Below are 14,784 nucleotides of genomic sequence, written 5' to 3'. Positions count from 1 at the left end.
TGAATAAATCATCCTGATCTAACTGCTACCAAAAGCATACAAGCTAGTCTTTAAGTCCTTTGGAATAGTTGAAAAGGTTCATGTAATAGCTTTCTTTTAGGTAAAATCATCCTTTGCTAAAATCTGAACATACTGTACTTATCGGCCATCAGTGGTGTCTTTTCGTTGACTTAAATAGCTGTATTCAGCTCAGTTTTGCATTTGTTATTTTTGATTTTTAACATTGTCGAATTATTACAGCCACAAATGAAACAAATAAAATGGATGTCCATTAACCCAATAACCTAAAACCTTGATCTTTCAAAACTTGCATTGTAATCTTCTACTGATATAAGAATATATAAGATATAAGAATTGCCGCTGCTGGGTCAGACCAGTGGTCCATTGCGCCCAACAGTCTGCTAATGCAGCGGCCCCCAGGTCAAAGACCAGTGCCCTAAGCGAGACCAGCCTCACCTGCGTACATTCTGTTCAGCAGAAACTTGTCTAGCCTTGTCTTGAATCCCTGGAGGGTGTGTTCTCCTATAATAGGCTCCGGAAGAGCATTCCAGTTTTCCACTACTCTCTGGGTGAAAAAGAACTTCCTTACGTTGGTACGGAATCTATCCCCTTTTAACTTTAGAGAGTACCCTCTTATTCTCCCCACCTTGGAGAAGATGAACAACCTGTCTTTATCTACTTCATTATCTTGAATGTCTCGATCATGTTCCTTCTCAGTCTCCTCTTTTCAATGGAGAAGAGGCCCAGTTTCTCTAATCTCTCATAGTACGGCAACTCCTCCAGCCCCTTAACCATTTTAGTCGCTATTCTCTGGACCCTTTCGAGTAGTAGTGTCTTTCTTCATGTACAGCAACCAGTGCTGGATGCAGTATTCCAAGTGAGGGTGTACCATGGCCCGGTACGGCGGCATGATAACCTTCTCCAATCTGTTTGTGATCCCCTTCTTAATCATTCCTAGCATTTTGTTTGCCCTTTTTGCTGCCGCCGCACATTGCGCAGACAGCTTCATTGTTGTCTAGTAACATAGTAACATAGTAGATGACGGCAGATAAAAACCCGAATGGTCCATCCAGTCTGCCCAACCTGATTCAATTTAAATTTTTTTCTCTTAGCTATTTCTGGGCAATAATCCAAAGCTCTACCCGGTACTGTGCTTGGGTTCCAACTGCCGAAATCTCCATTAAAACCTACTCCATCCCATCTAAACCCTCCCAAGTCTCTTTTCTAGGGGGTCTCTCCATGTACCACCCTGGACATCTTGTATTCGTGTGTGAGATTTTTGTCACCTTACACTTATCCACGTTGAACCTCATTTTCCATGTCGCTGCCCATTTCTTGAGCATGGTTATGTCGCATTGCAAATCTTCACAATCCCCCTGCGTCTTCACTACTCTGAATACCTTTGTATCATCTGCAAATTTAATCACCTCACTCTTCGTACCAATTTCCAGATCATTTATGAATATGTTGAAGAGCACGGGTCTAAGCACCGAGCCCTGAGGCACCCCGCTAGTGGTGTTCTTCCAGTCTGAGTATTGTCCATTTACCCCCACTCTCTGTTTCCTATCCGCCAGCCAGCTTTTAATCCACGTGAGTATTTCACCCTCTATTCCATGGCTCTAAATTTTCCGATGTAGTCGTTCATGCGGAGCCTTGTCGTATGCCTTCTGAAAATCCAGATATACAATGTCGACCGGGTCACTCTTGTCTATCTGCCTGTTTACTCCCTCGAAGAAGTGCAGCGAGTTCGTCAAGCAAGATCATCCTTTGCTGAAGCCTTACTGGCTGGTCCTCATCAGATTGTGTCCGTTAAGGTAATCAATGATGCAGTCCTTTATCAGCGCCTCTACCATCTTTCCCAGTACCGAGGTCAGATTCACCGGTCTGTAGTTTCCCAGATCTCCCCTTGAACCTTTTTTTATGATTGGCGTAACATTCGCCACCTTCCAGTCTTCCGGAATCTTTCCCGATTTGATCGACAGATTTGCTATTAGTTGAAGCAGTTCAGCTATAGTCCCTTTAAGTTCCTTAATGATCCTCGGATAGATGCCATCCGGTCCCGTTCTGCGCTCTTTGGGGGTCAACGGGGTAGAAAACAAGTTAAAGAAATAAATGTAGACAGCATGGTTAGCAATTTGGCTGACTCAAGTGATTAAACACCGCATCTGTATTGTTTTGTATAACAGCTAACTTAAAGCTTACCCTGACACCTCCCAGACATTATTTTGAAAAAATAATCTAAATGAAACCGATACAAATGAGAACTTAAATTAATCTTGCATGCAATAATTTATTTAAAGCATTCTTTTTTTTTTTCAGTTCAAAAAGTTTTTTCTTGAAAATTTTTTACAAAACACAAAAATGAAATATTCAGTACTAATTTGTTGTGCAGTGATACAACAATCAAAAGGTCAGTGGGATAAAGAAATATGGAGAAATGATCAAAAACAGATACACTTATTAAAGTTAAAGCAACATCTATATGCTATGTAATACGACATTATAGATGTGTACAAATATGCCAGCCAATAACAGAGAGCGCAGCCTGACAGCTATAATATGCAAAGAATCATATAATACTACATGGACATTGTGTATGCAAGAAACTCATAGGGTTATGCCAAGTGATAGGCCGGTGGAATCAATGAGAGGAGCCCACATCCGTTCAAAACGAATCAGAGATCCAGTTCTTTCAGCGTATATACGTTCAAATTTAGCAGTTAAACATACAGTGTTGAGCGTTCACTAACAAGTGCACATTTCTAATGCACAACAATTTTAGGTTGCACGGATGTAATGTTATGATTAGTCAGAATTGCTGACATGATGCTATTTTTTTTTTTTAATGTACAAAAGCAATAGAGGTTGTTCAATAAATGGTGTCCAAAGTTAGGCATCAGGATGATCCATGCTAAGTCAGTATTCTACAAGGAGTGCTCTGCATGGGACAATTTTACACAAGTTAGGCTCATTTCACACCTAACTTTGGCCACAAGGATTTACACTTGCCAAAGGCCAGTGCAAGTGCTCTCGTCCAACTAATAGCAATTAGGTGCACAAATGTAGGTACAGGAAACCCCTGAGTTACAGACACCTGACTTAAGTATGACTCGTACATAAGAACGTAGTTAGCAGTATTTCCAGTGGCACAAGGATTTACACTTGCCAAAGGCCAGTGCAAGTGCTCTCATCCAACTAATAGTAATTAGGTGCACAAATGTAGGTACAGGCTGTCCCCAAGTTACAGACACCCGACTTAAGTATGACTCGTACATAAGAACGTAGTTAGCAGTATTTCCAGTGGCACAAGGATTTACACTTGCCAAAGGCCAGTGCAAGTGCTCTCGTCCAACTAATAGTAATTAGGTGCACAAATGTAGGTACAGGCTGTCCCCAAGTTACAGACACCCGACTTAAGTATGACTCGTACATAAGAACGTAGTTAGCAGTATTTCCAGTGGCACAAGGATTTACACTTGCCAAAGGCCAGTGCAAGTGCTCTCGTCCAACTAATAGTAATTAGGTGCACAAATGTAGGTACAGGCTGTCCCCAAGTTACAGACACCCGACTTAAGTATGACTCGTACATAAGAACGTAGTTAGCAGTATTTCCAGTGGCATAGACTCTAACACTACTCCTGCAGCAGATTCAGGAATGATGCCTGGCCACATTAAGAGCAGTGTTTGGTTGTGCATACTGTACCTTATAGGGAACGCTGGTAGGGATAGTTGGCCCTTTTGGCCGCTGGGAGCAGAGGTAAGCAGCAAGAATCTTAAAATCTACAGGTTCCTGAGTTACATACAAATCCGACTTAAGAACAGCTTTAAAAACATAACTCGCTCTTAACCCAGGGACTGCCTGTATTCCATTACACTCTTCCTAAAATTCTGGGAATGCTTTGATCCATCCATGCCCCTCCCATTGCCATACACCCTTTGGAGTTGCAGGCTATGAAATTTAGGCATTCCTGTTTTAATGAGGTTGTAGAGCAGATCTGAGCTAACTCTTAACTGATGCCAATAACTAAATGCTTGTGAGCACCAATTATTGTTATTAGTTAATTAGACATTTAGGCCTTGATTCTATAAACAGTGCCTAAGACAGAGGCACCAAAGAATGCGGTGCTTAGCGGATGTCAATCTTAAGTTAGGCGCCATTTAAAGAATCATGCCTAGTGGTGCCTAAAATGGACTTAAGTGCTGGTAGGCACCTAAAGCTTAGGTGTACCCTATTTATACCAGGGTTTTCTTGGCCTAAATACCAGTGCCTATGTGCACTTTAGGTGCCTACACACAAAACACACCCATAATTTGACCCTAATCACACCTACTTTCTAGCTTTAAAAACCACGGGCTTGCACTGCAGGGAACGGCGGCAGAGAGCAGGAGAGTCCGGGAGCAGGCAGGAGAGATCTGGGCTGGGCTGAGCCCTGACAGCAGTGACAGGAGGCTGCTTCTCCTGTCACTACTGTCAGGGTGTGCGCATGAGCGGGGATCGCTCTGGCCGTGGGTAGGGGGGGGGGCATGTTAACGATCGTCCCCATTTGCATGCAGGCCTTTACTGTTGGTCGGCCAGCATGCGAACGGAAACGGATCGCACACGGTTTGGAAGTTTAGTGAATCCTGCCCAAAGTTCTGCATGTAACTTCTAATTAGTGACAATTACTACCAATTAGGCTTGTTAAACAATTAAGTTGGGTGCGCAGTTTGGCTATGTGCACTGATTTACGTGCACAACTTAAGGTGCCATAACAGAATTTTGTGTAAGTACACATACCCCCTAATTTTAGAAAGCAATGCACCTAAATTTCCCTCTAGTGCACAAATTTGCATAAGCAACTTATAGAATAAGGTCAATTAATTAGCCTTAACCACCATCTATTGTCTATAATTGGTGTTAGTTGATATTAATTGACATTAATTGGCATTAATTTCTATACAGTATGATTCCTGAACTTTTTAAGAGTCTGATGTCTGGGTATCAACCATTAAGATCATTGCGTTCTGAGAAGTCAGCATTACTGAAAACGAAAGCTAATCCTAAATATGCGGAAATGAGTGCCATGACTTTCACATGTGCAGGAGTTAAGTTATGGCATAGCCTTGTTGGCCATATTCGAAAATGTAGAGAAAAGAACTCATTCAGCAAAATGTTAGAAGCACAACTATTCGAACATGCATTTCTTTGAGCAAATGATCTAATGTAAAGATTGAATCTGTCTGGTTTGTTCTAATTTTGTTCTGATTTTTAATAATCTATGTTGGTAACCTTTTGTAAACTGTTTTGGAAAAAACAGTATCGAAATTTTTTATTTTTTTTAATTCTTTATTGGTTTTTAATCAAAAACAGTGTTATGCAAATGAAAGAACATAAATAAATAAATACACATGTAGCTGCCCTTAGTTGGTATTCTGTAAGTTGTGTGGTCAAATTCCAGAGTGTGCAATTGCAAGGGGATCATGAATCTTGGCGATGCACAGACAGGTCAGGGGCATTTCAGCAGTTGCATGTGGGTTATAAAATACTAGCAGTTATGCATCTAACTAACAATTGGACAGGAACATTTATGCCTGACTTTCAGCTGGCATAATTACTTGAACTTATAGTTAGGCACATACTGTAATTGAGGACTTTGACTAATATGTGACCTTAGATAATTACCCCCTTTGTGATTTGTTTTGCTTGCTGATTATAGCGTGCATCCCCTTTGCAAATTATCGGTACCCTTTATAAAAATATGGTACATTATTTCAGAAATTGCGTCTTCTTTGCAAATAGTGCTCACATAAATCATTATGCTTGCAAAATTAGTGTGCACATAGTATGTCCTCTTTGCAAAAAGTGTGTTTTCTTTGCAAAGAGGATACATTATTTTCAAAGGGGGTGCACTCTTAATGGCGCTGTCCCCACAAACTAAATAAAGCCTAGCCAAAATAAAACAAAATGTGCAATGCTAAAAAATGACAACGGAAACAAAAATGAAAAGCCTGGCTGCTAGTCAAGTATAGCATTCAATTTAAAATTGCATGTGTGGTTCACAGGGCTATAAAGTATATGGAGAAAGCTCGACGGGGCTAACTTCAGCCAACCAAGTTTCACACGCCTTCTATAACTCAAGAATGACTCAACGTTATACGTATATTACCTCTTCCCTCTCCACGTCAAGTTTGGAGGAAATCACTCTTTGAATCCACCTTTGAGTTTCAAGGCCCCAAAATTTGGAACTGCCTCTCAAACTGCCGACATAAGACCTCCTCCCATATTCAATTTAGGAAAGTGCTAAAAATGCATCTGTTTTCATTATAGTCTTGCAATGATTCATAATGTCTGTGTTGCTAACCTTATTAATCTTATGTAACCTACAATGATTCGCAGTTGACATTCGCGGGGTATATGAAATAATATGGTCTGGTATGGTAAAAGACAATGTTTGGAATGCTCACCCCTCATTCCATATAGGTCTGTAAGTCATATTTTATAATGGCAATACAGAGGACATATTCCTTAGTATTTTTAACTGCCGGAATTGATACTTACTTCACACATAATACCTAATGGACCTGTTTTTGAGATCTAGAACTTAGACAAGTGCTTAATGATGGACATGAACTCACCTCTTTGATGAGCAAATCTACCTCCTCTGCAACACATTTTGGGGTCCTTATACTAAACTGCAGTAAGAATTAACATGTGCTTACCACAGGGTAAAAACCACTACCGCAGAGCAAATGCAGGTGTCCCATGGTAGTTTGAGGATCAGCCTGCACTTGCTAAAAAATAGAATTTATCTTTTAGCACTGGGGGGGGGGCTGTCTGAGGGCAGAGAATAAGCTTGTTTTGTACTAATTGATTAGTCCAGCTACATCGCTGTGCGTTGAAAGCGCAGAATTAGCACATGAGTCCTTACTACCTAGAAAATAGGTGTTGGTAAATGCTCACACTCTAATGGAGAAATTAGCACATGGCCATTAATGGGAATAGTGGAAAATGGGACCATTTTGTTGCCACACTAAAAATGGCCTCCACACTTAGGAAAGATTAGGGTTATCAGTTGTCCAGATTTACCTGGACATGTCCTTCGTTTGAGGACATGTCCGGGGGTCCAGACGGCTTTTCAAAACCCGGCACTTTGTCCGGGTTTTCAAGTTTCAAGTTTATTAGGATTTTTTATATACCGCCTATCTAGGTTATCTAAGCGGTTTTTACAATCAGGTACTCAAGCATTTTCCCTATCTGTCTCAGTGGGCTTACACTCTATCTAACGTACCTGGGGCTATGGAGGACTGAGTGACTTGCCCAGGGTCACAAGGAGCAGTTCAGGGTTTGAACCCACAACCCCAGGGTGCTGAGGCTGTAGATCCAACCACTGTGATGAATAATCACATCAGGAAGGGTCATCTGCGCATACGCGGGTGCAACGCGGCAACGTCACTTGCACACATGCGTGCACGTGATGTCATTGTGTCATGTCCGCGCATGTATGGATGCCATCTAGGGGCGGGGCTGGGGGATGGAACAGGGCATGACAGATGCGGAACTGGTCAGTCCTGGGGGTGTGGCCATGGGTCCGGATTTTCCCAAAGGAAACTCTGATAACCCTAGGAAAGATCCATGATGGAAATAGCACTGGTCTCTTTTTAGCGCTGCCTGGTAAAGATGTCTCCTTTGCTTTCTGAGGAAGGCTCCCTTGTCCCTTGCTATAGAGCAGGGTTGTCCAACCTGCGGCCCCGTGAAGTATTTTGCGTGGCCTCAGTCGAAGGCGATGCAGTGTTTTCCTCTGATGCCCCTGGGTGTTTACCGTCTTGCCGGCTCACTCTTCTACATAAGAACATAAGAAACGCCTTCACCGGATCAGACCAAGGTCCATCTAGTCCGGTGATCCGCACACGTGGAGGCCCATTTAGGTGCTCCTTTTTGGAGACCCGGAATTCCCGTATCCCTCAATATGATCTGCAAGAAGGTGTGCATCCAACTTGCGTTTGAAACCCAGCGCAGTATTTTCTGCCACCACCTCCTCCGGGAGAGCATTCCAAGCGCCCACCACTCTTTGTGTAAAACAGAACCTCCTGACATTTGTCCTGAACCTGCTGCCATTCAGTTTCAGGCTATGACCTCTTGTCCGCGTCACATCTGAAAATGTCAGTAATGCTGCTTCCTGGTCAATTTGATCAAATCCCTTTAATATTTTAAAAGTCTCTATCAGATCCCCACGCAGTCTTCTCTTTTTGAGGGTGAACAGTCCCAGTTTTCCGAGGCGTTCCATGTAGCTTAAATTCTCCATGCCTTTGACTAGTTTCGTGGCTCGCCTCTGCACCCTCTCCAACAGAATTTTATCCTTCATAAGGTATGGAGACCAGTGTTGGACACAGTATTCTAAGTGTGGTCTGACCATTGTTCTGTAAAGTGGCATTATAACATCTTCCGACCTACTCGTGATCCCCTTCTTAATCATGCCTAACATCCTATTTGCTTTCTTCGCCGCCGCCGCACATTGCTGCAGCGTTTGTGCGGCCCCAGAAAATTTATTTTCGGCCAATGCAGCCCAGAGAAGCCAACAGGTTGGACAGCCCTGCTATAGAGCATGCACATTTCTAAAATTGGAATATACATGTATAAATTGATTATTTTATTGTTTTGTTCATTAATTTGCCTGCAGTTATGTGCATTTACCACATTCATATATATATATATATATTTTTTAATTTATTCAATTTTTTTATATACCGTTCTCCCAGGAGAGCTCAGAACGGTTTACATGAGTTTATTCAGGTACTTGAGTATTTTTCCCTGTCTGTCCCTGTGGGCTCACAATCTATCTAATGTACCTGGGGCAACGGGGGGATTAAGTGACTTGCCCAGGGTCACAAGGAGCAGCGTGGGTTTGAACCCACAATCGCAGGGTGCTGGTGCTGTAGCTTTAACCACTGCGCCACACTCTGTTGGCAGATGTGGTATGTATTTATAATTTTTTTTTTTTTTAACAGCATTTGCTTCACCTCTGTCTACATTTCTGCAACTCAGCTCTTGACCATTCAGTTTACTTTTATAAATTTCCTTCCTAAGCCCATGCAATTATTCTATACTTGGAAAAATGTTCTGCACTATTGTTAAGTTTGACAAGCTCCTTAATTTACAAAATCTGCTTGAAACTGGATGGAACAAAGAATCTTAAAATTGCTTCAGTAACAATATGATACCTTAGCCAATATCATACAAAGAGATGCAAATATCATTATCATTAGTTTTAATAACAGGGCTGTTGTGTTTGATGATATAACACAGGGAAGGTGATCTTTCATATTAACATCTGTTTGACAGGAATACAATTCTCATCGTTACTTGCACTTTCTGTTTTTTGTCGAGATAAGAAAGGCAACCGAAGGCCTAATTCGGCGGCAGACTGGAACCTGTAATGTGTTTTCTTCTATCTTATCATGGCCAAGGCTTAAACTGTCATTTTTAAGATTATCTATAAAAATAGAGAACAAAAAAAACCAAAACCACCCATAAGAACAACATGCAGTTCCATAAATATAAATGCTACATTGTGGGGACTAAGATACGGGGAGCTAAATGGACTCTGTCAAAATTAGATTGCAGACAATGATTTGGCATGAAAGGTATGTGCAAAATTACTGACTTTATCTCCAATTTCGAACAATTCTTACATTTCCCATTGTACAGCAGGAGTTTTATTATCACTGCAGATGCATTGAAAAATAATTTTAGGGTACCTTAATATCCTGGTATGAAATATATGAGTGTATGAGATTCAAACATTGCTTCTATGTCACTAGCTTTAAGATATACTCGTAATCTAGCCTGACTGTGATGCAATCGTTTCTGCTTTTGTGGTTATCGTCAGTCAGATATAGTACTTATTTATTTATTTTTATTTAAAATGATTTATAACCCGCCTATCTTCAAATCTAGGTGGGAAGTACCACTGATTGTTTCAGGTAGGCCTGAGGAGGACTATAGTGAATTATGGCCTTTGTCAGAGATTTTGAGGGGCCAGCAAAGGGTAAAATGGGTAGGACATATCTAATGTGTCTTTGGAAAGGTTTGGGGGGGAGTTGAGGGGGATATTTAGAGAAAGATTCTTTGCAGGGGAACCATGTTTCTGTTTTACAACACTGGCTGTTTAAAGAAGGGCTCCCAGGAGCACCAGGCAAGCAGCCCAATGTTTATAGGAAGCAGAATGACACAGCTTGCAAGGCTGATTGTAATTTGTGTCATTTCTTTACTGCGGGACTAATTCCTTAAAGAAATTATAGAGTCTTTTTACTAAGGTGCAGTGAGCACTAACGCGTGCTTACTGCATCTTAAAAGGGCTTACCATGGGGAACACTGAGGCATCCCACAGTAAGATTCATGTGTGTGTGTGCGCTACCCATACGTTAAAACTTTTTAAAATATTTTTTTGATGAGATGGCATGTCTGGCATCAGAGAGTGAGTGCATCTATGCCAAACGACTACAGTGAGTTCAAAATACAACAATAAGACTACTGAAAAACCTACAAGCCCATGGCCCAGTCTCTCCAACACTGATATCAGTCCACTGGCAGGCCATAACCAAATGCTGCATTTTCAAAAGCCTAGTGTTGGCATATAAATCCCTCTACAACCTGACACCCAAATACTCAGCCAAGCTTCCCCTCTACACACCAAAGAGAACACCACGCTTCTAAAATGAAATATGCCCACATACACCATCAGAACACTCCCTCCAACTCCAGACAGCCTGGAAATGATCCTATTCCCATTTCTTACCAAACCTTTGGAATAGTCTGCCTCCTCATATCAGAGCCCTTAAAGGACTTCTTAACTTTAGGAAAGCTGTAAAAGCCTACCTTTTTGCCTAACCTCTCCCTCAACCCATCACCAGCATCAGTAAGTAATCCTATATGAAGTTATATATGTAACACTGAATGTAAACTGTAATCCGTTCTGAGCTCTTTGGGCAGAATGGGATATAAATCTAAATAAATAATAATCACTAAGTACGCCAGCAATGCCATATGCTAATTAGCTTGGGAATAGAGCACGAGCCCTTACCACTTAGAAAATAGGTTGTGTTAAGAGCCCACACACAAATGGCAACATTAGCATGTGAAAAGTTCAACACACTTAAATTTCAACAGCTATTCTCAGGATTATGCAGAACAAGAAATCAAATAACAATCACATAGCCATAAACATTCAAGATAGTATATTCTTGGACCATCAGAGGCAAACTTTCCCAAAAATTTTTCTATGGAAAGATTTCATCCCCGGAATTCTTCATAAGTCCATTTGCAATTTTTTATAACTAACTTTAAATATTTAAAGAATATTAAAGGACATATAGCTTATCTTCAGTAGCTGAGGGGAAGAGTAGTCTGCCAACGTGAACTCATGTTTTGCCAATGATGGCTGCTTCAAGACAAATTCTTCCTATAATCATAAAGCAGAAAGTCACTCCATCAACAAGAGATTCTTCAAAGTACAGAAAATGTATTTTTAGATTGAAATAGAACCTCTGATAGCTGTACCTTATAGTGGATTACCCCTGCCAAATTCAGACCAATCTTCAACATGGCTGTGGCATCTTTTAAACTATTTATGACATCGGGGACATATGATTACTTCATCCATTCAGTAATTACAATTCAAATTAGTGTCATCCATTCAGCTTCATGGTGTTGGGAGAGGAGTGAGGTAGAGATGCATAGGGAAGTGAGAAATGAGAGGGAGAAATGTTGGATATATTGGTGGAGAGGGAACAGTGGGATGGATGGAAAGGGATGCAAGAGGGGCATCAAGAAGATGGAGAAGGTGGGAAGAATACTAGGATCCGAGTTATATACTAATTCAATTTAAGAACAGTTTTAATAATAATAATAATTTATTCTTGTATACCGTCAAACCTTCAGTACCTACAGTAAGAGAAAAGCTGGACATACAGTGAATTATAATACAAATATCAAATGTTTCTCAGAAAAATACAAATTACAATTGGATCAAAATATTTCTCAAAGGTGGTTCAAAGTGAGAAAAGACTGAACATACAATAAATAGGAGCCATAAGAATCAGATATTTCTTAAAAAATAGAAAAATGCAGTTAGAGTAAAATATTTTTCAAAAAAATAAGTTTTAAGAATTTTTTGAAATAGACAATAAAATTGGATTTGGGGAATAAGAACATTCTAATATGAATTCATTGCACTAGCCTGAAATGCCAAAGTTTTTCCTAAGAATCTCTTATTACGACATACTTTTACTGATGGGAACATAAACCAGCAGGATCTTCGTGTATTCTTGTTTGGAATTATAGAATTCAAAGTGGGAAGAGTGGTAGGTTGGGGGTCAGTCCAAATAAGACTTTAAAACAAATACAACCAAATTTGAACAGAATTCTGGCCTCAAATGGCAACCAATGGAGCTTTAAGTAGTAAGGGCTTAAGTGGTCGTATTTTTTAAGGCCAAATATCAGGCGAACTGCTGTGTTCTGTACTATTCTTAGCCTACTAAGGTTTTTTTTTTTTAAATAAGAACTTAGGTAAACAATATTACAGTAGTCCAAAGTAGACAGGATTGGTGACTGAACCAGTAGCCTAAAAGATGTTGAGTCAAAGTATTTTTTTGATGGCACGAAGCTTCCATAGAATTGAAAAACACTTTTTAACCAATAAATCGATATGATAATTAAATGATAATGAACAATCTAGCATAACATCTAATATTTTTTATCGTGACAGCTATAGAATAATTTTGACCATTTAAATTAAGTCTATTTTCAGTGATTTTATCTTTGGGACTAGCAAGGAAAAACTTTTTTTCTGGATTGAGCTTCAGTTTGAATTTAGTAGTCCATTGTTCTATTTGTGCTTAGATAAACGATATCTGATTTTTTACTTAACATAAGAACATAAGAAACGCCTTCACCGGATCAGACCCTAGGTCCATCTAGTCTGGCGACCCGCACACGCGGACTCCAAGCCAGGTGCTCCCTTATGGAGACCTTGATTACCCGTATCCCTCAATGTGATTTGCAAGAAGGAGTGCATCCAACTTGCGCTTGAATCCCAGAATGGTAGTCTCCGTCACAACCTCCACCGGGAGAGCATTCCAAGCGTCCATTAGAGGAATAAGTATTGTTATATCATCGGTGTAAATACAGAATTTAAACTGTAAACTGTTTAATAAATTTCCCAATGATGCTAGATGAACATTATGGGCTCTTTTTACAAAGGTGCGTTAGGGCTTTAACGCGCGGAATAGCGTGCGCTAAAATGCCACGTGCGCTAGCCGCTACTGCCTCCTCTTGAGCAGGCGGTAGTTTTTTGGGTAGCACGCTAATCCGGTGAGTGCGCTAAAAACGCTAGCACACCTTTGTAAAAGGAGCCTTAAATAGTGTAGGTGAAAGTGGTGAACCTTGTGGGACACCACACGTGTTCATCTACGAAGAGGAATATTCACCAGCACTAAATACTTGGTATGACCTGTTTTTCAAGAAACCTTGGAACCAATTCCATACATTTCCCAAAATTCCAATTGAATCCAGGCAATTTAATAGTATCTCATGGTCTACCAAACCAAAAGCACTGCTCAAATCCAGCTGGAGAATCAATGCACTAGTCCCTAACCTAAATAAACCATGAACATGATCAATCAATGAAGCTAATACGTTCTTAACCCAGGGACTGCCTTTATAGTGCCTAAAACAATTGGTGCAAAAAAAAAAACAAAAATCCAATGATCGTTAGTCTATAAATAGCACTCAAAGTTATATGATTAATGCTGGGAACTGTGCCTTATTTTAAGTGTGTACAGGGTATGCCCTGGGGCAATATGATTCCCCGGCCTCCACACTTAAAAACAGCAAATAAACTTAAATTTTTAAGTGAAGGAGCACCCTCAGCCAGGGTTTGAAAGCTCTTAAGAGTAGCTCAGCAGAGCCACTCTGATGCTTAAAAAAGCAGAGCCGGCAAACAGCAGAGCAGATAAACCACTCCAGCCAGCCGCACACCATCATTTATGTACTCCTGTGTGCTTAATAAGTGCAAATTCAGTGACAAACAAGTGTTCAATAAATAGGTAGAATGCCAGAAATAGACAGGGAATCAACTGTCAAGTAATGCCCCGAATGCCTGAGCCCACTGACCCAAAGACAAAAAGTATAAATCAGTTAGGAATTGTGATTATACTTTTTGTCTTTGGGTCAGAGGGCTTAGGCATTCGGGGTATTACTTGACAGCTGATTCCCTGTCTATTTCTGGCATTCCACCTATTTATTGAACACTTGTTTGTCACTGAATTTGCACTTATTAAGCACACAGGAGCACATAAATGATGGTGTGTGGCTGGCTGCAGTAGTATTGCCTACTCTGTTTTTAAGCATCAGAGTGGCTCTGCCGAGCTACTCTTAAGAGCTTTCAAACCTATCCTCCAGGATGGTCAGGTACCCCAGTATATTTTCCTATTTTTTTAGTGACAATCTGCCATCTAAGTGTATATTGATGACATCACAATGATGTCAAGATTGTGCATCAAATATGTCCACTTGCTCTGGGCCACAGACACTCTGAGTAAGGTTTCTCTTCTTCTCTTCTTAACCTTTGGAAATGAGGTTTAGTATGTAATTTATTTTTTTCATGTTCTTTGCTTGAGTAATGCATTATTAAACATATTTTTCCATTATTATCGAAGAGGAGTTCTCTTTACCCCCCAAAACACAACTAAACACGTACGCCTATATTTGGACGCCTCCAGAATGCCTAAAACACATCTGATAAGGAA

The sequence above is a fragment of the Geotrypetes seraphini genome, chromosome 9 (genome assembly GCF_902459505.1).
Source record: "Geotrypetes seraphini chromosome 9, aGeoSer1.1, whole genome shotgun sequence".
NCBI classification, from domain to species: domain Eukaryota; kingdom Metazoa; phylum Chordata; class Amphibia; order Gymnophiona; family Dermophiidae; genus Geotrypetes; species Geotrypetes seraphini.
The sequence above is the reverse complement of the archived record's forward strand: the minus strand, read 5'-3'. Positions refer to the sequence as shown.